This window comes from Halichoerus grypus, chromosome 2, assembly GCF_964656455.1.
Source record: "Halichoerus grypus chromosome 2, mHalGry1.hap1.1, whole genome shotgun sequence".
NCBI lineage: Eukaryota > Metazoa > Chordata > Mammalia > Carnivora > Phocidae > Halichoerus > Halichoerus grypus.
In genome coordinates, this window is record NC_135713.1 from 105,205,856 (window position 1) to 105,231,060 (window position 25,205).

The following is a 25,205-nucleotide window of genomic DNA, read 5'->3' on the forward strand; positions in this document are numbered from 1 at the left end:
TAAAATTCAAAAAAAGGATGGATTAAGTATTTATAGGCATTACTGATTTATAGTTTTTGGTGCAAATTTCTCTCTTCCTTTATTCCAAATACATACTTATTATCTGCTAAATAGATAACTGGGTATATTTTTGGTCATTTTTTTGTCACTATCTGTGTCATCTATCTACATTAGCATACTGAATCTAGTTTACTTTAGCAACATCTCAAATGTAATGATAATACACTATACCTAAACACCCACTACCTATATTGTATTTAACATGCTAGATTTACTTCCCAAGACTGATTCAAAGACTGCAGTTTTTAGATACCCTTCCATGACAGCACACATTATATGACACTTCCTGCATAAGAATATGCTTACTGGTTTCTGTTTGAAATTTATGACAACTAACTTGAAAGCACTAAAATGCACATTTTTGGTAATACGGCCGACTTGATAAAGAACAAAAACTATCATAACCCATAGAAAACAAAAAGATATATAAGACATAAAAGTAGTTCTAATTAAGTAAGGGAAAAAAAGGGGCTTAAATGACCAAAATCTGTAATTTCATAGGAGTAATAGAAAGTTTGACCCTGCTATTTCCTGGGGGTATCTGTGGATCTACAGATACTTGGGTTTTAAAACATTCAACAGATGAATCAACAGGAAACAAAAACTGGGGTCTGAGAAGAGTGAGATACTAGATTGGAGACACCTACATGAAGACAGGACCACAGAAGGGTGATATACTAGAAAAAAGCACTCAAGTCCTATCTCAGCTTTGTCTGTAGATGAAGAGCAGAGAAAAAAAAAAGTTCTCACCAAGAATTACTCCTCTTAAACACATACTCATACAGATTTGAGTTATAATTCAAACCCAAGTTGAAAATTTAAAGTGTCCTGGGTCATCAGTGCCCCTGGAAAGACGGCAGAAATATATTTAAATAATGTCAGAATCAACTATTTTAAACATAAAACTCAAAGAATTGCCAGGTCAGCATTGCTGAAATCATTATCAGACAGTAAAAATATACACAGAAAGAAATGACAAAACATACCATCTTGAGCAAGAATATAAAGAAGCCACAAAAAATGGTTTCAGATATGTAAAGGCTACAGAAACTGAAATGATTACATACATAAGAAAAGCTGAGAAAGAGAACCAACTATAGATGGAAATCTGATATATGGTCTAACAGGCCTTGCAGAATAGCAAGTAAAGGATTAGTTATTAAGAAGTGGAGTCAGGACAACTGGTAATACATAGAGGAAAACAGGACATTGACATATCACACAGAAATCAATACCAAAGTAGTAAGCACTAAATTGTTCACTATAAAACTTTCAAGTCATGAAAAGATAATATAAAACAGTATATATATATATATATATATATATATATATATATATATATATATATGACATAAGAACAAACCATAAGGAAAAAGAGTAAGATCAACCACATTAAAAATAAGGAATTCTCTTTATCAAAATGTATCATAAATGGAGTTCTGTTTTAGGTCAAGAGGGAGGTCTCCCACTATAAACTATTTAAAAACTGAGAAATATACGTTAATTCTTTTCAGACATTGAACAATGGATAGTAGATAAGTGAAATCCCCGAAAGAAGGCAGAAAAATGAAGTCAGCCCCATTATCACCCAATATTTTGGTCTATAAGCAATTTTTAGACCATGGCTCATGGACTGGAATACAAACAGAGCCTGGTAGTCTATCAGTGAGAAGATGAGACAGAGATGTCAAGGTAGTGGGAACTTAAGGAATACAGAATCAAAAGGAAGGAGCTACAGAAGGAAAAATGTCTATCAATCATGACACCCTTGAGTCTTTGGCCAAATAAAAAGCTATGCATTTAGAGAGTGAAAGAACAGGTGAAGAACAGTTTCCAAGGAAAGAAAAATTTCTAGGGAACTTTAAATCAAAAAATTTCAGGAGCTCACAAAAAGATGAGAATCATCCAAGATCACAGAGGCCATAATGAAGATACTTTGTTGAATACGTGGAGATTTAAGGAGTGATCCCACATGTTAACACACTAATTTGAGGAGTAAGTCAGACCTAGTGTAAGACCTGCAATATAGATGACCTTAAAAAGGCTTTAAAACAGGCCTTGAAAGAATGACATTGCTGTGCCAGAATTGTAATTTCCCTCCAGGAAAAAGGCCAACAGTCCCTATGTGAATATAATGCATCCCAGCAATCAACTGCATATTTCAAAATGTCTTGGATTAATAAAAAATTAACAGGGAAAAAGAAAAATATGCACTGTATTTCCCAGAAAAATAAACCACACAATAAAAGGAGACTTAGGAGCACAGAGATGATTAAATTATCAGAGAAGAAGGTTAAAATGGCTAAGGTAAGACATGAACCACTAACACATTTAATGACATGAAAGAATCTCTAAATCATATGCTAAATGAGAGAAGCCAGACACACATAAGACCGTGTACTTCATTATCTTGTGTATATGAAGTATCAGAAAATGCAAAACTGTACAAACAGAAAACAGATCAGAGGTTGCTAAGGACTAGAGATGCAGATAGAGGATTTGCTGAAAAGGGGCAGGAGGAAATTTCTGTGATGAAAAGGGTTTTGGTTGTTGTTACTTGACTATTCCAAATTTATGAGAATGTTTCTTGATTGTTGTGGTAGTTACATGACTATGTATATTTGTAAAACATTGGGAAAAGGTAAAATTAATTATATGTAAATTATATATTATATATACATTATATATTCTATATTTTAAAAGAAGGTATTATAACTATGTGAAAGCATAAATGGAAAATACAAATAAACTGAAAGGAAGTCAAGAAAATATCAAAAACAGAAAGTGCAATGAACCAAACTGATAGAGTAAAGGTAGCAGAATGAATGATCAAGAAAATAAAAGATAAAGCAATAGATACTGTCCAAAATGAAGCACAGAGAGAAAAAAGATTGAAAAAAAATGACCTAAGAAATAATACTGACTTCTCTAACATATGTGTCATTATAGTCCTAGAAGGAAAGGGGAAAGGAAGGAGAACAGAAACACACATTTGAAGAAATAAGGGGACTTCTAGCATTTGCTTAGGGTGTAGACATCTGTCAAGAGCACTGGTTCAGCCTTAACAACAAGATAAAGCCAAATAATGTATAAAAACATACTGTATCTTCAACCCATCAGAGCTGAAGTTGCACAGCAACCAACTAGCCAAAAATATAAGACAAGACAAGCAGCCCGAAGTGAGAGAAGAGCACTTACTCATCTGGAGCAGAACACAAGGGTGACGTGCATCAGCACACAGCAGGTAAGCTGGCATCCTCAGCTGGGTACAAAAGGCCAAGTGTGAGTGAGCCTGAGTGCACAGACTCCAGGGTCCCGCGGACATGCAGGAGTTGGCACCCCCTCAGAGGTTCTTCTTTGCAGACTTTCACATGGCAATCATGAGAAAGACTGGGACGAGGTCCCAGTGAAAGCAGGTAGGTCAAGTGGCCTTGTCCAGATCCTTCTCTCCTGTGGAGCAAGAGCTGTAGGACTCTAAGGGAAGGCCAGCAAAGGCTGCCATCTCCAGGGCACAGGTGAAGATCCACTGAAGCTAGGCAAAGAGAAAGCAGAAAATATCCTCTACCGCTGGAGGAAGGGCAGAAAGGTGTCCTGGGCCTGCAACGTTAGACCTCTAGGCTGAGAAATTACTGTCAGAAGGACTGTCCTCCTCAAAACATTAAGGGAAGTTCTTCCGGCAAAAGGAAAATTCCGTCTGATGGAAGCTTGAACCTACACTGGGGGTGAGCAAACATTTTCCTTAAAGAGTCAGTAAAAAGTATTTTAGGCTTTGCAGGCCGCTCAGATTCTGTTCCAAGTATTCAACTCTGCCATTGTAGCATGACCACAGGCACACACAATAAATAAATGAATGACTGTGGCTATATTGCAATGAAACTTTATTTATAAAAACTTACGGCAGGCCATAGAATGCCAACCCCTATCTATGCCAAGGATTAAGAAGCATCAGAAATGGCAAATACACTGATAAATAAAGGTTTTTTTCTCATTTAACCCTGAAAAAAATAAAAGTATTACTTCCCTACAGCAACTTACAATAAAGACAAAAAAACTAATAAGCCTGACTGCAGAGATAAGATAGAATCCTTAAAGAAAATTCATTTAAAAAAAAAAAGCCAAAAAGAAACAACAACAAAAACAGTAAATAGGAAACAAAAGAGAAAACAAATAGCAGGAGAATAAAAATAAATCCAATTATATCCTAAACTTTTAACTTTATAAAATGTAAATGGTCTAAACACACCAATTAAAAGGCAGAGATTGACAGATTCGTTTAAAAAAGCAAGACCTAGGTATTTATGAGAGGTGCATTTTAAATATAAAAGCACAAGTGGGAAATGATTTAACATGCAAACAAGAATAGAAAAGCAGGAGTGGCTGAATTAGTATCTGACAAAATAGACAAGGATAGGAATATTGCCAGAGATAAAGAGGGACTGCATCATTTTTGACAAAAAGTCTATGAACATTCTTAAAATTACTTATCAGTACTAGCTGCCTAGCTGCTTTTAATATTTTCCTGTGTGTTTTTTTTGTAACCAGCTTTTGACAATTTAATATGTGCCATTGTACGGTTTCATTTCTGAGATAAAGAGGGTTAATTTGTCAAGAAGACATAGCAATCCTAAATGTGGGGACACACCTAAAAGCAGAGTGTCAAAATTTGTAAAGCAAAACCAACAGCTATATCCATGAGATTTTTTTAAAGAATGTAGTAAATATGCAGATAAAAAGCATCTAAGAGGTATATAAAACACAAGAAACTAATAGTGATATAGAAAACTTGTAATAACACCATCAAACAAATTTAAGGAGTTGACCTAACAATTCACCTAACACCTGAAGAATACATGGATTTTTTAGATATACAGTTCACTGGTTTCTGGTATATTAATAAAGTTGTACAAGTATCACCACTACCTGACTCAGAACACTTCCAGCCTCCCCTCCAAAAATACCCTGTACCCTTGAGCAGTCACTCCTCATTCTTCCCTCCCCTTGTTCCTGGCAAGGTTATCTGTTTTTTGCCTCTACAGATTGGCCTATTGGGGACATTATATATCAATGGAATCTTCTAATATGTTACCTTCTGTCTCTGACTTCTCTTAGCATAATGTTTTTAAATTTCATCCTCATGCAACATTAATCAATACTCCCTTTCTTTTTATAATATATATAATAATAATGTTCCATTGTATAGGTATAATTGGCTAAATAATGTTTCATTGCATAGGTATACCATGTTTGTGTTATCTAATAATCCATTAAGAGTTTTCTCAGTGTGTTTACTTTATTGATTACTACTTTATTGTCAAGTCAGAGAACCAAAGGATATAAAAAAGGAAAAAAAGAGAAACAGGAGGGGAAAGTAAAGATACTTAGTTGAGGTATCAATCTGCTTGATTTTTACTTGCTTTTATTTATTTATTTATTTTTTAAGATTTTATTTATTTATTTGAGAGAGAGAGAATGAGAGAGAAAGAACACATGAGAGGGGATAGGGTCAGAGGGCGAAGCAGACTCCCTGCCGAGCAGGGAGCCGGATGCGGGACTCGATCCAGGGACTCCAGGATCATGACCTGAGCCGAAGGCAGTCGCTTAACCAACTGAGCCACCCAGGCGTCCCTTTACTTGCTTTTAAATTAAAGTCCTCTGTGGGGTGCCTGGGTGGTACAGTTGGATGACCCTTGGTTTTGGCTCGGGTCATAATCTCAGTGTCGTAAGATCGAGCCCCACATGCTCAGCATGGAGTCTGCTTGAGATTCTCTGTCCCTCTCCCTCTGCCCCTCCCGCTCATGCTCTCTCTCTCTCTCAAATAAATAAATCTTTAAAAAATAAAAATAAAAAAAAATAAACTAAAGTCCTCTAGGAAAGGCCTGGACCACCATTCTGCTTCATGGTATCCCATCAAGTCTTAATTTAAAAAATGGTCTATCATATTCAAAATGTACATATGATTTCATTTATTTTTATTCATAATCTGTTCACTCTCCTTCAGATTACAATGACGCTCAAGGGGAGACTTCAAATTTCTGAATGTTCTGAGAATAGTTTCTTAGGTAAAATGTCTTTAAGTGAAAACTGCATTACTTCCCTATAAAGCCGCTGTAACTGGAATTTGTATAAACTGGAAATATCTTTGTTATTTTACATGAATTTATTATAAGTTGAATGGTAACTGATTGGTGGAATTATCAAGGAAAAGCCTCTCTTCCCAATAATGTCATTTTCCCTGAATTTCCCATAAATGTCTAACAATCCTATGGGTCATGCAATAGCTCTTGATCTGCATTTTCCTAAAGTGTTATACTAAGGACGCTTTGCATGAATTGGGATCTAGAATCTAATGAGGACACTGTTAAAGATAATATCTTTCAGACCTAAATTAAATATCTCCAAAAGCTGAGTTACAGCAAAGTTCATTTTTCATGTACTTCACTCTCTAGAATGAAAGAATATCATGTGGAATACCTCAAAGTGGAATTCTCCTCCTTGTTTACAGTGTTATTCTTATTATAATGCCTCATTTATTTGTACCTTGCTAATTAAGAACATAAACACCTAAACAGAAATAAGTCCTATTTTACATTTGCTAAGCAAATGTTGCCTTCATTTTTGAAAAAGCATAAGCAAAATTATAAGGAAAAACATTTAAGATGCTTTAATGAAAAAGTGGTATTCAAGAATCTTCAGAACACCTACAAACATATGTTCAAGTACAGTTTTAAACTAAAAATAGCTTTTTGTTTAAAATAGGACTCCCAAAAAACTCTTATACAATACTTTTTTCATTCAATAAATATTTATTGAGCCTGGACTGTGTCTTCTTCTAGGTGTCTATGGTGCATCTATTTATAAACTAGTGGGGGAAGGAAAAGGGTATAAACAGCATACATTTAAAAAAGTATCTTATTTAGATTTTAGATAGTAACAAATTCTTTTTTAAAAAAGATTTTATTCATTTATTTGAGAGAGAGAATATGAACATGAGAGGGGGGAGGGTCAGAGGGAGAAGCAGGCTCCCCGCGAAGCAGGGAGCCCAATGAGGGACCTGATCCCGGGACTCCAGGATCATAACCTGAGCCGAAGGCAGTTGCCCAACCAAGTGAGCCACCCAGGTGTCCAGTAATAAATTCTATGGGAAAAAGAAACAGAGCTGATTAAGGGACATCAGGTATGCTGGGCAGGCGATAAAGCAGTGTGGGCTACAATTTTAAATGGAGCGATTAGGAGAAGGTAAACAGTCACATTTTTAAAAAATCTTCAAAGTAGGTAGGATCATGAGCCATTTGAATAGCTGGAGGAATAACATGCCAGGCAAAGGGATGACTAAGTGCAAACATCCTAAGGTGGTGTGTTTTGAGATGTCCCTAGTTCTGATAATATCTTTGATTTTCTACCAATCCTGCACCAAGGATCAAATCCTTCTTTGCTTTCTTCTGTAATGAGTAACCACCCTTTCTGACTCCTATACATTATATCCTCCTCGCCAGTTCTTTTTCTTAGCACTCTACACAACCTACATAGATGGCTTCCACTGCCTCCTAAGCTCCTTGATCGCTCAACGTCACCATTCAGATCATGAGTCTTCCTTACTATTTCAGTAAGTCTCTATTATCAGCTGGCTAAAAGTCAGATTTCTTAATATAAGGATTTCCATCTGTGCTCTCTCATTCATCTTTTTCTTCTTATGCTCCCACTCCCTCCTTCCAGGCCCAAACTAGACCACTAACTTTCCTTAAAGATTTCAGGCATCCACTCTTGACTTTTCTCATGCTCTTTGCTCTTCCTAAAATGGCCATCACCAGTCTGCCTCCTCTAAATGAAACCTCAACTCTTCTTAAAGGACCCATTCACATATCACCTCACTTCTAAAATATTTTCTGATTTCTCCAACTGATGTGATGGCTCCCAGAACATCTGGAGCACTTTGCACCACTCTAATTCATGGATCATGCTCTGCTTTGTATTATGGTTGTTCCTTTTACTATAATAGTCTTCTAATACTTAAAATCTCCCAAGTTAAGGCCCAATTTCTCACAGATTTTTATAGCATCTGCAGTATGCACCACAAATATACAATCAATATGGTGGGAAGAACATGCAACTAAATCTTCCAGGAAAAGGCAGCAAATGTACGGTTCACTGGGAATACACATGTCATACTGATCAAGTTTCAAAAATCTGGGTTGTACAATAGACTATACAGACAGGTGTGAATGACTAGAAATCTCTCTCCAGAAAGATGTATTAGCATAATAGAAATAAAAACTGACTCTGGTACTACTAACTTATCGGCATGCTAGTATTATTATAAAAGTAGTAAAATTTGTGGTACTAGTAACTGACAATCATGAATGATTATTATGTGCTTGGTACTGTGGTTAATACTTCCTTTGATTTACTTTCTTTACTCTTCATGAAACCTCATCAAGGAGGTATTAGAATTATTCTCAATTTTCAGTTAAAGAAACAGAGGACACAGTTAGTTAAGTAATTTGCTGAACACTACATTTCCACAATATCAGATTTCTGTTCTAGGAAAATAGAACACAAATTCTTCTCCATATATGAATTAATCTATAAATTTCATGCATTCAGTATTTTGGTTGCTGTTTTGGGAGCATTCCTGGCCCTGTGATGAGAAAAAAATCCTTCGGATTGGACAATCATGGAAGTCTAATCTCCTGGGTTTAAAACTGGCAGAGACTATTGAGCCATATTTTATCCTCTATAAATTAATAGAAAAGTAAGCAGAGTAAGTTCATCTACTGATATATACCATATCTCTGATAAACAAAATTAAACATAAATTAATGCAGGAGAAGGCTGAATAAAATGGGAAATATGGTATCATAAAAACAAAGGTGTGTGCAAAGCCATAGGATTTAGTGATGAGTGATTAGGGGAATTATTTTAATAGTTGGAATATCAAGAAGAGCATTTTTATGGGGAAAAAAACTGAAAAATTAAAGATGCCATGTTCACTCCATGGCAAAAGAAAACTTGGTCACTTACTCCTTTATAGGTTAAAAAAAAAAAAAACGAGTAACATCTCAATGATGACTTAGATGAACAAGTTTAAAGCATTTTAATTCATTTCCTTGCTATTCTAAATCACTATACCTATATAAAGTTCAAAGAATCAATCAGATTAGAAACTCCTCAAAGTCAGGAACTGGGTTTCTAATGAAGAATTTTTGGCATCTATTCAAATAGCATATATGATGCTTTAAAAATAAGTAGGCCCTCGATAATTTATTTTTTTTTAAGATTTTATTTATTAATTTGAAAGGGAGAGAGAAAGAGAACCTGAGCAGGGGGAGGGGCAGAGGGAGAGGGAGAGAAAGAATCTTACATGGATGTTGACAACCCTGAGATCATGACCTGAGCCAAAATTAGGAATCAGACACTTAACTGACTGAGACACCCAGGTGCCCCAATAATTTCTTACTGAATAGTTTTTGCTTTAGATTGCACCTGTAAGCACTTTATGTTTATAGTTTGAGCCAACACTTGTGACCACAGTTTCACAAAAAAAAGATTTTGAATTTGGCATTCATTTTCTCAGAGTTTCCTGATGAATACATATAATAGGGCCTTTCACTCTGTCTATCACCATATTTACCAGCATACCTTAGTGCAAGTTTCCTTGTTCCAGCCCTAATTGGCACAGATAAAAAAATATATATATAGGACTTTTCTCTGTAGGTCACTTAGCAAATAGTGCATAGTCCAGAAGGCCCTGAATAAACGTTTGCTCAAGAGTGTAGAACATTTTACAAAGTAATGGTATCTGTAGAAATCCTCTAGCCCCCTGGGATAGAATAAGATTTCTATCTCTCTGTGGTCCATATCTATTTGCAATGAAGACATGTACATTGATCTGTCATGCAGTGACTCTCTCTCTCTCTCTCTCTCTCTCTCTGGCCACTACTGATTTCAATTTACCCAATTGACAAGGTTCACAGACTTAGTTTTAAATGGGTTGAGAGTGCATGGCCTGCCAAAGGATAACTATTTGTCAAAGGAGCCTTGAAGCCCCTGAGTGAAATTCATTTGCCAATAGCTTGTCACAGTCTACTAAATCTAGCAGAGTTGGATGAGTGGGGCAATGTTTTAACTGAACAAGCCCCTCATTCCCTCTTGCTATTTTAATGCTCCAACTTCAAGCCATCTACCTTATTCTTTTCAAGAGGCATCTTTGCCTATTTATTTCATTTACTATGTGTAACAAATGGATGAAATACCCAAAAAGTAGGGCCCCAATGATAATCATTATGTCACCTTAGTGCTTCAGGAAATCTATGTGTTCCAATTTCTTCACCTACACAATGCATTTGGTAGCAACTGCTCTTGTCAAACCTGCCATTATTCTCACAGGGAAATACTGGAGATAAGAAAGTGGATTCTATGGCCAAGCAGGTAGTCAGTCATTCCAGTGGTCCCCTAAGAACAAAAAAGGAATCCTGCTATAGTCTCCTCTATTGTCACATTTGTGCACCTCCTCCCTATCCCAACATCTGCTAATATCTAATAGCAAAAACAGGTAGGTGTACTGACTTTAAGGTCAGCAGAGTTACTTCCCGGATTACTGGTCAGAAGATCAGCCCTTCTGATGCTGGTCAGTTCCCTCTTACAGTCTACTTTTCCAAGTGAACATTAGGGTGCCACTCTTAAACAGAAGCAAGGGTAAATCCAGCCCGTCTCTCTTCTTTGTCTTGGCCGAGAAAGTATTACCACCTATCCAAGCACTAGTTTTTCTTCAATATTGCCTTCCAACCACCTCCGCCCAAACCTAGCCTGGTCACCATACTCTGCCATTTCTCCCATTGCAATGTCTCTTAAGTCTGTGACTTCTATTAAAATCATCTCTTATATCTATTTAGGCTTTTATTATTTCTTTCTAAAATTATTACAATAGTTAGGGATATAAAGGATTACTTCTACATTCCATTACTGCCAGAATTATCTTTTAAAAACACTACGTTGATCACGTCATTTCCCTCCTTACAAGCCTCTGATGGCTTCATCAGTCACAAGATAAAATACAAAATCATCAGCATGTCAGACAAAGCCCTTCAACAGGTGGCAAGTCTTTCAGCTATAGTCTCATAACATCTGAATTCTAGTTTCAGCACATTACTCCCTACTATAGGTTATGGACCCCCATAACACAACTCTCAGGTAGGTTTCGAGAGAAAGTAATTATTAGGAAGTGGTCTCAGTAAGTACCACTAGAGAGGTATGGTAAAACTGAGAAAGTGAAGAGCTCACTCTGAGTATGATCACTGTTGTGGGCTCAGATGTGCATGATTCCCTGAGACACTAAGTGACTATGCAGAATACACTTCTAAGTCCTTTCACCTCAAGGGTAAGGGTGCTAGGGTACGTGTCCTTTAACTTCCATCTGTTGAGGGAAGCTCCTGCAGGCTGAGCACACGTCTGTGGCCAGAGAAGGTCCTCAGGCAGAGCTTAAATGATGGCAATTAGGAGCCACCAGCATGAATATGGATAGATGCTGAAGGGACCCAGCCAGGACACCAACACTGTTACATTCACAGATGTGCAAATATGCTATGTTCCTTCCCACCTCTGCCCTGCTTTCCTGCTTCTGTTCATGTTGAATCCTGCTCTTTCCATCTCAAGTACCTTTATCCTATCCTAAGTCCACATCACTGGAGATTTCACAAGTTCCGGGCTGGTCAGACTGTCTTAAGGGCTACCTAAGATTCTGTGCCAGCCTGTAGAACAGCAACTATACTACTGTAAATGTTTTTATTTACATTGTTTTTATATTCAATATAAATCATTTGTGTCTGAGTAAGTAACAAGCATTTTCTCAAACAGAAATCTTCAGCGTATAGATCCAGAGCATAGAGCTCTAAGGGCTCTTGGAGAATATTCAGTTCCATCTTTCACCTCACAGAGGAAAACTGTCTTAGGTTGGGTTGCTTTATGAGAAGACCATAGGCTGTGTAGTCTAAACAACAGACATTTTTCCTCATAGTTCTGGAGGCTGGGAAGACCAAGATCAAGGTGCCTGCCAATTTGGTTCTTGGTAAGAGCTCTCCTTCTAGTTTACAGAACGGCATCTTCTCTCCTATCCTCACATTACAGGCAAAGAGATAATCTTTCTCCTATCTCTTAACAGGCTTTCTCATTGTTTGCAGTATGAATAGGCTGCCAATTTTCCACATATTTAAGTTCTAGTTACTTTTTCCTTATTAATTCCATTTTCTTCTTTTAAGATTTTATTTACTTATTTGACCGGGGGGGGAGGGGTGCAGAAGAAGAGGGAAAGAATTTTAAGCAGACTCGGGGCTGAACGTGGAGCCCAACCTGAGGCTCGATCTCATGACCCTGAGATCACGACCTGAGCTGAAATCAAGAGTCCGACACTTAACTGACTGAGTCACCCAGGCACCCCATTAATTTCATTTTCAAGTTATTCCTCCCTTCTCGATTTTTACTATAAGCAGTCGGGAAGAACCAAGTCATTTCAATGCCTCACAGAGAAATCTCCTATCCAAATATCCAACTTCTTGTCTCCCAAGTTCTGTCCTTCACAAAACACTAGAACATGAACACAGTTCAGCCAGGTTCTTTGCCACTTTATAACAAGGATCACCTTTCCTCTACAGTCCAATTAAATGTTCCTTATTTCCTTCTGAGACCTCATTAAGAATGTCCTTTACCGTCCATACTTCCACTAACATTTTGTACACAATTATTTATGTATTCTCCAAGAAGATGGAAATGTTCTCTGTGGCTCTCCTCTCTGCTTTCCTAGCTCTCACCAGAACTGCCTTTAAAACAGTCTCCTCCTAACAATCCCAGCTTCTTCTAGGATGTACCTGAGAATTCTTCCAGCCTCTGCTCATTACCCAGTTCCAAAACCTCTTCCACATTTTTAAGTATTTGTTGTGGCAACACACTCCATCTTTTTAACATCTCCTTCTTAGTTTAGGTAACTATACAAATTACCATAAAAAGAGTGGCTTAAACAAGAAGCATTTCTTTCACACAGTTCTGGAGGCAGGAAGTCTGAGAGCAGGGGGCCAGCAGGGTTAAGTTGATAAAAGCGCTCTTTCTGGTTTACAGATGCCTGTCTTCTTGCTGTATCCTTATACGCTAGAAAGAGAGCTAGCGAGTTCTCTGGCCTCTTCTATTGGGGCACGATTCTCATTGATGAGGGCTCCATCCTGATGACCTCATCACCTCCTGAAGCACCACCTCCTAATACCGTTACACTGGGATTAGTATTTCAACATAGGATTTGAGAGAGCACAAACATACAGTCCATTGCACATGCCCACCTGGATGCCTATTAACCCCAATCCTGACTCCCATCAATAGCCCCACTATCCTTCTCTGATGCACTTTCCAAATTACAGTGCATATATTATTATGATTTGAGTATGTCATTTCTTGGCAAATAAAGAAGGTCCTTGAGATTTAATCTTTGTCTCATTTCCCTTATACCCCTAGGGTACCTTAAAGTGTTATTTCCTGAATTCCTGAATAAATGAGTGCACAAGTCAATGAGTAACAATAAAAAGAAACAGGCACCATGTAACAGAGAATTACCTAATGTGAACTGAGCATGCTCTTACTTATTTCAGAGACAATAAACAATTTCTACACAAATCTAGTGTACCTAATAAAAATACAGGTATACCCTTCAAAGATATTTTTTTAATGATCTTTTAAGATTTTTCTGGATATTCTTATGCATTTTTCCTTCCTCCATTGGGGTAGCTATTCCCTGAAATAGAGCGTACTTAATACGTTTCTTTCCTCACACTGGGGTCATATAAATACAGGGAAAACCGGTACCAAGCTAGTATCAAATATAGTTAAACTGTTTGCTTAAAATTTTCTTTTTAAAATATTTTTATTATTGTAATACTGAGCCAAGGGTGTCTAACAATATTATATTTACTGATTCATTGTGCAATGAACCCGCAAAGATCACTGAGATGTAAGAAACACACAAGACTAAAGTGTTGTCTTTAGAAGAGCTATAAAGGAAAAAAAAATCCTGTCCTTTGATACAAGAATAAGAAAACAGAAATGGCTATTTAATTCTGACAGTAGGAAATATCTGAGTTAGTAACACTTACCACTTTCCTCCATTTTTAGATTTTTTGAATCCTCACTGATAAATTCTTTTTAACTTAGAGAAATGACACTCACATATGCTTAATGATTGGAAAACTTTATTTTTGGAAATGAGAACTTTTAAGCTTCACTTTATGTTGTGCGTTATATTTTAGAAGAATAATTGTCTTGTCTCATCATTATCATTTTTTCTCTGCTTTAAAAAAGAAGCAAAAGTAGGCTTTTATATACTTTCAAGGATTTTTTTGAGAATATTTTTGGTTTAGAATCCATTGTTTGTTTGAAAGTTGGAAAAAAACTGATGGAATCTACTTATGAAGCACAAATAGAAAATACTAAATTGCTAATGAGTGAGGGGGTGTTGACAAATGTGGCACTCTAGACAAAAAGGTTTTGAGGGATTTTTTGGTAATATTATGTTTTCATGTGCTTAATTTATTGCTACAGAAGTGGAAAATGTGCATCAAAAACTGCACAATTTTGTGGAAATGGGGATAGCTTGTAAATTTAAAAGTTTCCACTGGAGGTGAGTAGTAGCTGATCAAATCCAAACATATGATCGTATGCAGAACAATCAGTGATAATAAGATGAAAAATCAAACAAAGTTTTTAATATTTTTGTAATTTCCCTTAAAGATTAAATGTATCTAAAAGCACAGGACACCTTAGTTGCAACTCAGAAACTGTTGGATGTTGCTATAATTCTTTTAGACCAGGGTAACAGTATATCAAAGGGCATCCTCAGGGCCTACAGGCGTTTTAACAAACTATTCAAAGGAGGAATAATTTTTAGAAAAGGTGTGTTATGGAGCCTGAGCCATTTCCCAGGTAATATACAGCAGCTAGAGAAAAATATTAATAATCCAAAGGCCAGAAGCTTCTGGGAGTCTCTTCGTTCAGGAAAGAATATATTCCACTGGTTGAATTTCTGGTATTTTACACTTATTTTCACTACAAATTCAACAGTCTTAGCAATTTCTGAAATCAAGTTGGTATGTTAGTTTCACACCTCCGGTACAATGAAGAAATTTCACGCAAGGAAAAAAATTCAACTCTCTTATTAAGAAGCACTGATGTAGATATATTATTAATGGATATAAATGTGATCTTTGGAAGTAATGTCCCGAAATGATTGATTTTGCAATCATTAACTGAGATTATCCCTGGGAATAAATTTCTTCCAAAGTATATAAAGCTTGCCTTCTCCAAATCTGCAACATTTCCACTTGTTGAAGAATGAAAAGTTTAGCAGTATTATGAAAATTAGGAGGCAAAGTTTATAATGGTTATTTACTTGGGAGGATCTGGCCAGTAAAAAAAAAAAAAAAAAAATTAAAATGTGCTGAGAAGCGGGGGGAAATCAATGGTAATGACAGATTTTTCTCACCTTTATTTAAGACATGGGAAAATTCTTATTCTCCTGCTATTGGAGCATCACCATCATTTGTGATAATTTGCAAAATATGGATGCGATTACTTCCAAACTTGTATCCATACCTCTTCCGATGTGATTTTGCAAATCCTTTCATCAAGAGGTTAATTTTTCGACCCCTAGCTCTTGAGCTGCATTGTGACTTGCCTGAGATAGTTGGAAAACTACCTAGTGACCAACTGTACCATGTCAGTCCTGAGCCTAAGCCTTAAAAGGCCTGCACACCTCTATATGACCTCTTGAAACTCCGAGCAGCTGATCTTTGGAAAAGCTGGGCTAGTCTCCTCAGTGACCAGATACATTAGCATCTATTACTTGGGTCGGTCTGGACTGGGAAACAGCCAACCATCAGAAACGTGACTGAAGCCATCCAAGAGCAACTGGCCCAAAAAATGCAGATACACAAGAAATCCCAGCCAAGACAAGCTGACACTGCCCAGGTCAACAGATCCATCTAGTCAATCCTCACTTGGGAACAAAATTAAATCATTGCACTTTTGGGGGTGGAGCAAGATGGTGGAGGAGTAGGAGACCTGGATTTCATCTGGTCTCAGGAATTCAGCTGGATAGGGATCAAACCATTCTGAACACCTACAAACTCAACAGGAGATCGAAGAAAAGAATAGCAACAACTCTCTGAACAGAAAAGCGACCACTTGCTGGAAGGTAGGACGTGCGGAGAAGTGAATCCGAGGCGATATTCGGGAGGATAGACGGTGGGGGACGGGCCTCTGTCAGCTGCTTCTGGCAAGTGACAGAGCCACGGAGCACAAAATCGGAACGTTTAGAAATCGGCTTCTCTGAGGGACGTCGCTCCAGTGGCTAAGCGGGGGGTGGAACCCTCGCAGGACAGTGTGGTCTCAGGACCCTGGGGGTCACAGAAAGACCGGGGGTGCCTGAGTGTGGCAGAGCTCCCAGGTATCGGAGCAGGGAAGCTGGCTGCAGAGACAGAGCCGAGGCGCGGGCTCTCAGCTCGGGGTTGCCATAAACCGTGATCCGCGGCACAGTCGGGCCACTGCTCCTCCAGCAGGGACCCAACAAGCGGGAGATCCGGGGAGACTCCCCTTCTTCCCCCGGGAGGAGCGGCACGGGAGCGCACCGCAGGGATCTGTGGGGTTTGGAGACTCCACACGGGGTTGGGTGCCAGACATAGAAACGCTCGGTCGGGTGAGCACAGAGTGAGGCCGGAGACCAGGGAGATGGGAGTGACTGACGGCTTTTCTCTGGGGGCACACTGAGGAGCGGGGCCCCGAGTTCTCTGCTCCTCCGGGGCAGAGATTGGGAGGCTGCCATTTTCACTCTCGGCCTCCAAAGCTGTACGGAAAGCTTGCAGGGAACAAAATCTCCTGAGAGCAGCACCCAAGTAGATTACTTAGCCCGAACCGGCAAGGGCAGGGCAATTCGGCCTCTGGCAAAGACATTTGGGAACCACGGCAACAGGCCCCTCCCCCAGAAGATCAGCGAGAACAGCCAGCCAAGACCAAGTTCACCGATCAATGAGAACCGCAGAACTCCAGCACTAGGGAAATACTGCACATAGAATCCATGGCTTTTTTACCATAATTCTTTAGTCTTTCAAAGTTAATATTTTTTTTAACTTTTTTTCTTTTTTGAATTTTTCTTTTTCCCTTTTTCAACCAACATCTTATCAATCCCTTTTTTAAAAAACATTTTTATTTTTCATTCTTAGAGTCATATTCTATCCCTTCATAGTAGTTACCCTTATTTTTGGCATATATATATAAGTTGTCCTCTATTTAAAATTTTGAGATAGTTTCTTCTCACAGATCAAAATATACCCTAAATCTCTAGTGTATGGTTTTGTTCTACTCTCCTGCCTGATCACATTCTCTCCCTTTTTTTTTTTAAATCCTCTTCTTTCTTTTTTCAAACAACTTCTTATCAATTCCATTTATAAAACTTTTTATAATTTTCATCTTTACAGTCATCCCTTCATCATATCAACCCTTATTTTTGTACATATATAAGTTTTTCTTTCTTTAAAATTTTGGGAGGCACTTTCTTCTAACAGACCAAAATACACCCAAAATCTAGTGTGTGGCACTGATCTATGCACCAGCCTGATCATATTTGATCATATTCTGGGTTTTTTTGTTTTGTTCTGTTTTTGTTTCTGTTTATCTTTTTCTTTTTCTTTTTTCTTTCTTTCCCTTTCTTTTCCCCCTGCTTCAGGTCTTTTCTGATTTGTTTAGAGTATATTTTCTGGGGACGTTGTTACCCTGTTATCATTTTATTCCCTCATTAATCTGTTCTCCTCTGGACAAAATGACAAGACGGAAAAAATCACCTCAACAAAAAGAACAAGAGGTAGTACCCACTGCCAGGGACCTACTCAATACGGACATTAGTACGATGTCAGATCTAGAGTTCAGAATCATCACTTTAAAGATACTAGCTGGGCTTGAAAAAAGCATGGAAGTTATTAGAGAAACCCTTTCTGGAGAAATAAAAGAACTAAAATCTAAACAAGTCGAAATCAAAAAGGCATTTAATGAGGTGCAATCAAAAATGGAGGCTCTAACTGCCAGGATAAATGAGGCAGAAGAGAGAATCAGTGATATACAAGACCAAATGATGGAAAATAAAGAAGCTGAGAAAAAGAGAGATAAACAACTACTGGATCACGAGGGCAGAATTCGAGAGATAAGCGATACCATAAGACGAAACAACATTAGAATAATTGGGATCCCAGAAGAAGAAGAAAGACAGACAGGGGCAGAAGGTATATTGGAGCAAATTATAGCAGAGAACTTCCCTAATTTGGGGAAGGAAACAGGCATCAAAATACAGGAAGCACAGAGAACCCCTTTCAAAATCAATAAAAATAGGTCAACACCCCAACATCTAATAGTAAAACTTACAAGTCTCAGAGACAAAGAGAAAATCCTGAAAGCAGCTTGGGACAAGAGATATGTAACCTACTATGGTAGAAACATTAGATTGGCAACAGACCTATCCACAGAGACCTGGCAGGCCAGAAAGGACTGGCAGGATATATTCAGAGCACTAAACGAGAAAAATATGCAGCCAAGAATACTATATCCAGCTAGGCTGTCATTGAAAATAGAAGGACAGATAAAAAGCTTCCAGGACAAACAAAAACTAAAGGAATTTGCAAACACAAAACCAGCCCTACAAGAAATATTGAAAGGGGTCCTCTAACCAAAGAGAGAGCCTAAAAGCAACATAGACCAGAAAGGAACACAGACAATATACAGTAACAGTCACCTTACAGGCAATACAATGGCACTAAATTCCTATCTTTCAATAGTTACCCTGAATGTAAATGGGCTAAATGCCCCAATCAAAAGACACAGGCAATCAGATTGGATTAAAAAACAAGACCCATCGATATGCTGTCTGCAAGAGACTCATTTTAGACCCAAAGACACCCCCAGATTGAAAGTGAGGGGGTGGAAAACCATTTACCATGCTAATGGACACCAAAAGAAAGCTGGGGTGGCAATCCTTATATCAGACAAATTAGATTTTAAACCAAGGACTGTAATAAGAGATGAGGAAGGAACTATATCATACTTAAAGGGTCTATCCAACAAGAAGATCTAACAATTGTAAATATCTATGCCCATAACGTGGGAACAGCCAATTATATAAGCCAATTAACAACAAAAGCAAAGAAACACATTGACAACAATACAATAAAGTGGGGGACTTTAACACCCCCCTCACTGAAATGGACAGATCTAAGCAAAATATCAACAAGGAAATAGACTTTAAATGACACACTGGACCTAATGGACTTCACAGACATATTCAGAACATTCCATCCCAAAGCAATGGAATACACATTCCTCTCTAGTGCCCATGGAACATTCTCCAGAATCGATCACATCCTAGGTCATAAATCAGGTCTCAACCGGTACCAAAAGATTGGGATCATTCCCTGCCTATTTTCAGACCACAATGCTTTGAAACTAGAACTCAATCACAAGAGGAAAGTCAGAAAGAACTCAAATACATGGAGGCTAAAGAGCATCCTACTAAAGAATGAATAGGTCAACCAGGAAATTAAAGAAGAATTTAAAAAATTCATGGAAACAAATGAAAATGAAAACACAACTGTCCAAAATCTTTGGAATGCAGCAAAAGCAGTCCTAAGAGGAAAATATAGAGCAATACAAGCCTTTCTCAAGAAACAAGAAAGGTCTCAAGTACACAACCTAACCCTACACCTAAAGGAGCTGGAGAAAGAACAGCAAATAAAGCCTAAACCCAGCAGGAGAAGAGAAATAATAAAGATCAGAGCAGAAATCAATGACATAGAAACCAAAAGAATAGTAGAACAGATCAACGAAACCAGGAGCTGGTTCTTTGAAAGAATTAACAAGATTGATAAACCCCTGGCCAGACTTATCAAAAAGAAAGAGAAATGACCCAAATCAACAAAATCATGAATGAAAGAGGGGAGATCACAACCAACACCAAAGAAATACAAACAATTATAAGAACATATTATGAGCAACTCTATGCCAGCAAATTAGATAACCTGGAAGAAAGGGATGCATTCCTAGAGATGTATCAACTACCAAAACTGAACCAGGAAGAAATAGAAAACCTGAACAGACATATAACCACTAAGGAAATTGAAGCAGTCATCAAAAATCTCCCAACAAAAGCCCAGGCCCAGATGGCTTCCCAGGGGAATTCTACCAAACATTTAAAGAAGAATTAATATCTATTCTTCTGAAACCCTTCCAAAAAATAGAAATGGAAGGAAACTTCCAAACTCGTTTCATGAGGCCACCATTACCTTGATACCAAAACCAGACAAAGAGCCTATCAAAAAGGAGAATTACAGACCAATATCCTTGATGAACATGGATGCAAAAATTCTCACCAAAATACTAGCCAATGGGATCCAACAGTACATTAAAAGGATTATTCACCACGACCAAGTGGGATTTATCCCTGGGCTGCAAGGTTGGTTCAACATCCACAAATCAATCAATGTGATACAATACATTAACAAAAGAAAGGACAAGAATCATATGAACCTCTCAACAGATGCAGAAAAGCATTTGACAAAGTACAGCATCCTTTCTTGATCAAAACTCTTCAGAGTAGAGGGATAGAGGGTACATACCTCAGTATCATAAAAGCCATCTATGAAAAACCCACAGCGAATATCATTCTCAATGGGGAAAACCTGAGAGCTTTCCCCCTAAGGTCAGGAACACGGCAGGGATGTCCACTATCACCACTGCTATTCAACATAGTATTAGAAGTCCTAGCCACAGCAATCAGACAACAAAAAGAAATAAAAGGCATCCAAATTGGCAAAGAAGAAGTCAAACTCTCACTCCTTGCAGATGATATGATACTTTATGTGGAAAACCCAAAAGACTCCACCCCAAAACTGCTAGAACTCATTCAGGAATTCAATAAAGTGGCAGGATATAAAATCAATGCACACAAATCAGTGGCATTCCTATACACCAACAACAAGACAGAAGAAAGAGAAATTAAGGAGTCGATCCCACTTACAATTGCACCCAAAACCATAAGATACCTAGGAATAAATCTAATCAAAGAGGCAAAGAATCTGTACTCAGAAAATGATAAAATACTCATGAAAGAAATTGAGGAAGACATAAAGAAATGGAAAAAACGTTCCATGCTCATGGATTGGAAGAACAAATATTGTGAAAATGTCAATGCTACCTAGAGTAATCTACACATTCAATGCAATCCCCATCAAAATACCATCCACTTCTTTCAAAGAAATGGAACAAATAATCCTAAAATTTGTATGGAACCAGAAAAGACCCTGAATAGCCAGAGGAATGTTGAAAAAGAAAAGCAAAGCTGGCGGCATCACAATGCCAGACTTCAAGCTCTATTACAGAGCTGTCATCATCAAGACAGTATGGTACTGGCACAAAAACAGACACATAGATCAATGGAACAGAATAGAGAGCCCAGAAATGGACCCTCAACTCTATGGTCACCTCATCTTCGACAAAGCAGGAAAGAATGTCCAATGGAAAAAAGACAGTCTCTTCAACAAATGGTGTTGGGAAAATTGGACAGCCACATGCAGAAGAATGAAACTGGACCACTTCCTTACACCACACACAAAAATAGACTCAAAATGGATGAAAGACCTCAATGTGACCCAGGAGTCCATCCAAATCCTAAAGGAGAACACAGGCAGCAGCCTCTTCGACCTCAACCGCAGCAACTTCTTCCTAGAAACATCGCCAAAGGCAAGGGAAGCAAGGGAAAAATGAACTATTGGGACTTCATCAAGATAAAAAGCTTTTGCACAGCAAAGGAAACAGTCAACAAAACCAAAAGACAACCGACAGAATGGGAGAAGATTTTTGCAAATGACATATCAGATAAAGGGCTAGTATCCAAAATCTATAAAGAACTCATCAAACTCAACACCCAAAGAACAAAGAATCCAATCAAGAAATGGGCGGAAGACATGAACAGACATTTTTCCAAAGAAGACATCCAAATGGCCAACAGACACATGAAAAAGTGCTCAACATCGCTTGGCATCAGGGAAATCCAAATCAAAACCTCAGTGAGATACCACCTCACACCAGTCAGAATGGCTAAAATTAACAAGTCAGGAAATGACAGATGTTGGCGGGGATGCGGAGAAAGGGGAACCCTCCTACACTGCTGGTGGGAATGCAAGCTGGTGCAACCACTCTGGAAAACAGTATGGAGGTTCCTCACAAAGTTGAAAATAGAGCTACCATACGATCCAGTAATTGCACTATTGGGTATTTACCCCAAAGATACAAATGTAGGGATTCAAAGGGGTACGTGGACCCCGAAGTTTATAGCACCAATGTCCACAATAGCCAAACTGTGGAAAGAGCCAAGATGTCCATCAACAGATGAATGGATAAAGAAGATGTGGTATATATACACAATGGAATATTATACAGCCATCAAAAGGAATGAGATCTTGCCATTTGCAACGACATGGATGGAACTGGAGGGTGTTATGCTGAGCGAAATAAGTCAAACAGAGAAAGACATGTATCATATGACCTCACTGATATGAGGAATTCTTAATCTCAGGAAACAAACTGAGGGTTGCTGGATGGGGGGTGGGTTGGGAGGTGTGGGGTGGCTGGGTGATGGACACTGGGGAGGGTATGTGCTATGGTGAGGGCTGTGAATTGTGCAGGACTGTTGAATCACAGATCTGTACCTCTGAAGCAAATAATGCAATATATGTTAGGGAAAAAAAAAAAGAAGATAGCAGGAGGGGAAGAATGAAGGGGGGGAAATCGGAGGAGGAGACGAACCATGAGAGACGATGGACTCTGAAAAACAAACTGAGGGTTCTAGAGGGGAGGGAGGTGGGAGGATGGGTTGGCCTGGTGATGGGTATTAAGGAGGGCACGTTCTGCACGGAGCACTGGGTGTTATGCACAATGAATTATGGAACACTACATCAAAAACTAATGATGTAATGTATGGTGATTAACATAACAATAAAAAAATAAAAATAAAATAAAATCCAATTTAGTTTTAAAAAAAAAAATTGTTGCACTTTTAAAGCCATTAACTTCGGAGCTACTTTGTTATTGTGTAAAAGAAAACTCGTGTGATTTGACAACTTTAGAAAAATTAGGTAATAAGATGAATAACTGAATTTAAGATCTAACTGAATAAAATTAAGCAAAATATTTAGGTGAATTCATTTATGTTCTGCTCATTGATTCTGAACATAGATTTAAGGTATCTTGCTACATAGAGTAGAAATTGTTATAAAAAGGCAAAGCCATATCTCCTTCTTGTTAAGGATGTGTATATGGATGGGGTAGAGGAGGAGCTAATACATAGGGAAAGGATACCTTGTCACTATAATGCCTTCCTTCTATTTCTAGGTACTGATGGATAGGGGAATAGGAAAGGATGAAATCCCCAAGATTCTATCTGTTCTCTGTGCTGCTGAAAGTTGAGATTCAAAGTAAAAGTTTCTTTTATACCCATACTTTGCAAGACTATGGAAACAAGGTACAATCAGTACCAGGAAATAATAGTAGGGCTTTGAAGTTTGTCAAATACTCTGATGGGGTTCAGAACATGCTACCCCAAAACACGGCACCTTAGCATACTGAATATTTTAAGTTGAAAGAGTTAGAGAAAATGGCAGAAGCATGAGTCACTCTGACCTCCCCCCATCCCTCTATCCTAACCAGGTCATACAACCCTTCTGTGAAGGGTGCCCTTCCTCTACCCAAAAGAAAGCAGACTTTTCTCCGAAGATAAAGGGACACTGAGAAGAATCTGAGCCAACAGGCCTTGTGAAGTTTCCCTAGTTTACTACTCTTACCTCATACTCTTTAGGGCCCTATCATATTTCTCCATGACTCTATACTCTTCATCAAATCTAGTATAAAACACTCAGGTCACGTTTAAGCAGTTCTGAGTCTTCATATCCTTAAGAAAGCTCCCATGCCTCATAAAAGAAGTATTAAAAAACATGTATGCTTTTCTCCTATTAACCTGTCTTTGTCAGTTTACCTTTCAGATGTAGCCAGGGGCCCTCACAGAGTCAAGGAAAACTTTCTTCCTTTTCTACAACTCCTTTTTAAGAAATCATTTCACTAGGGGCGCCTGGGTGGCTCAGTCGGTTAAGCGTCTGCCTTCAGCTCAGGTCATGATCCCAGGGTCCTGGGGTCGAGCCCCATGTCGGGCTCCCTGCTCAGCGGGGAGCTTGCTTCTCCCTCTGCCTGCCACTCCCCCTGCTTGTGCTCTGTCTCTCTCTCTCTGTCAAATAAATAAAATAAAATCTTAAAAAAAAAAATCATTTCACTTAGTGCTCACTGCCAGTGTTAGTCCAAGAGAGTAGTGGATGTTGAAGCTGAAGCTGAAGTTGGTCATAGAAGGGTCATGTAAACTCAGTGATCCGAGGAGACAATTTTGGAGAAAGCTCCAAATTCAGGTTACTTGGGAAACCCCAGAAGCCCCTATCTTCCAAGAGAGGAGGCATTGGTTCCAACACTCAGTTTACATGAAAATTAAGGCTCAGGGCAGTGGAGTAGCTTAGTAAAAGTTCCTACATCATAAATTTCAGACACTACAGTCTCAGAACAATCTCTTATACTTCAAAACAAGATTTCTAAGAAAATAAACCTTCCAAATTAGTTTAAAGTATCTTTTTTGCCAACCTAATTCCATGGTTCCAATCTAAAATCTCTTCTTAAAAACTGGAAAAAAATGTGGCTTTATTTTCCATCTATGTTGCCTTGAAAAATAATATAGATAATTGTTACCCTTGTTATATAGCTCCTCCAAAAAATTACAATCATCCATAATTTTTCTGAGAGAAGTAACAGAAGGCACTGCTACTAGAATGTGTTGTTAACATTTTATCATTTTGTACCAATGCAGGAATAGCCTCTCAAAATAGATTTTTTTAATTTGCCAGCTCAACCTATATGAGTCATAATGTTTCTCAAAACTGTGGCTTGTATTTTGCAAAATCTTCTATAAAATATAAAATGTTACTTGCCTTCCATATTCAATTAATGAGTCCTTAAGTTGTAAATTACACTGTGAAATAAAAAGAAAA

The 25,205-nt window shown here is 38.1% G+C and overlaps 1 long non-coding RNA gene across 2 annotated transcripts in view; it reads right to left on the minus strand.

Moving 5' to 3' along the window:
* Positions 1-25,205, minus strand: part of LOC118522119 (uncharacterized) — a 262,228-nt gene that overhangs the window by 26,053 nt on the left and 210,970 nt on the right. The window lies entirely within an intron of this gene.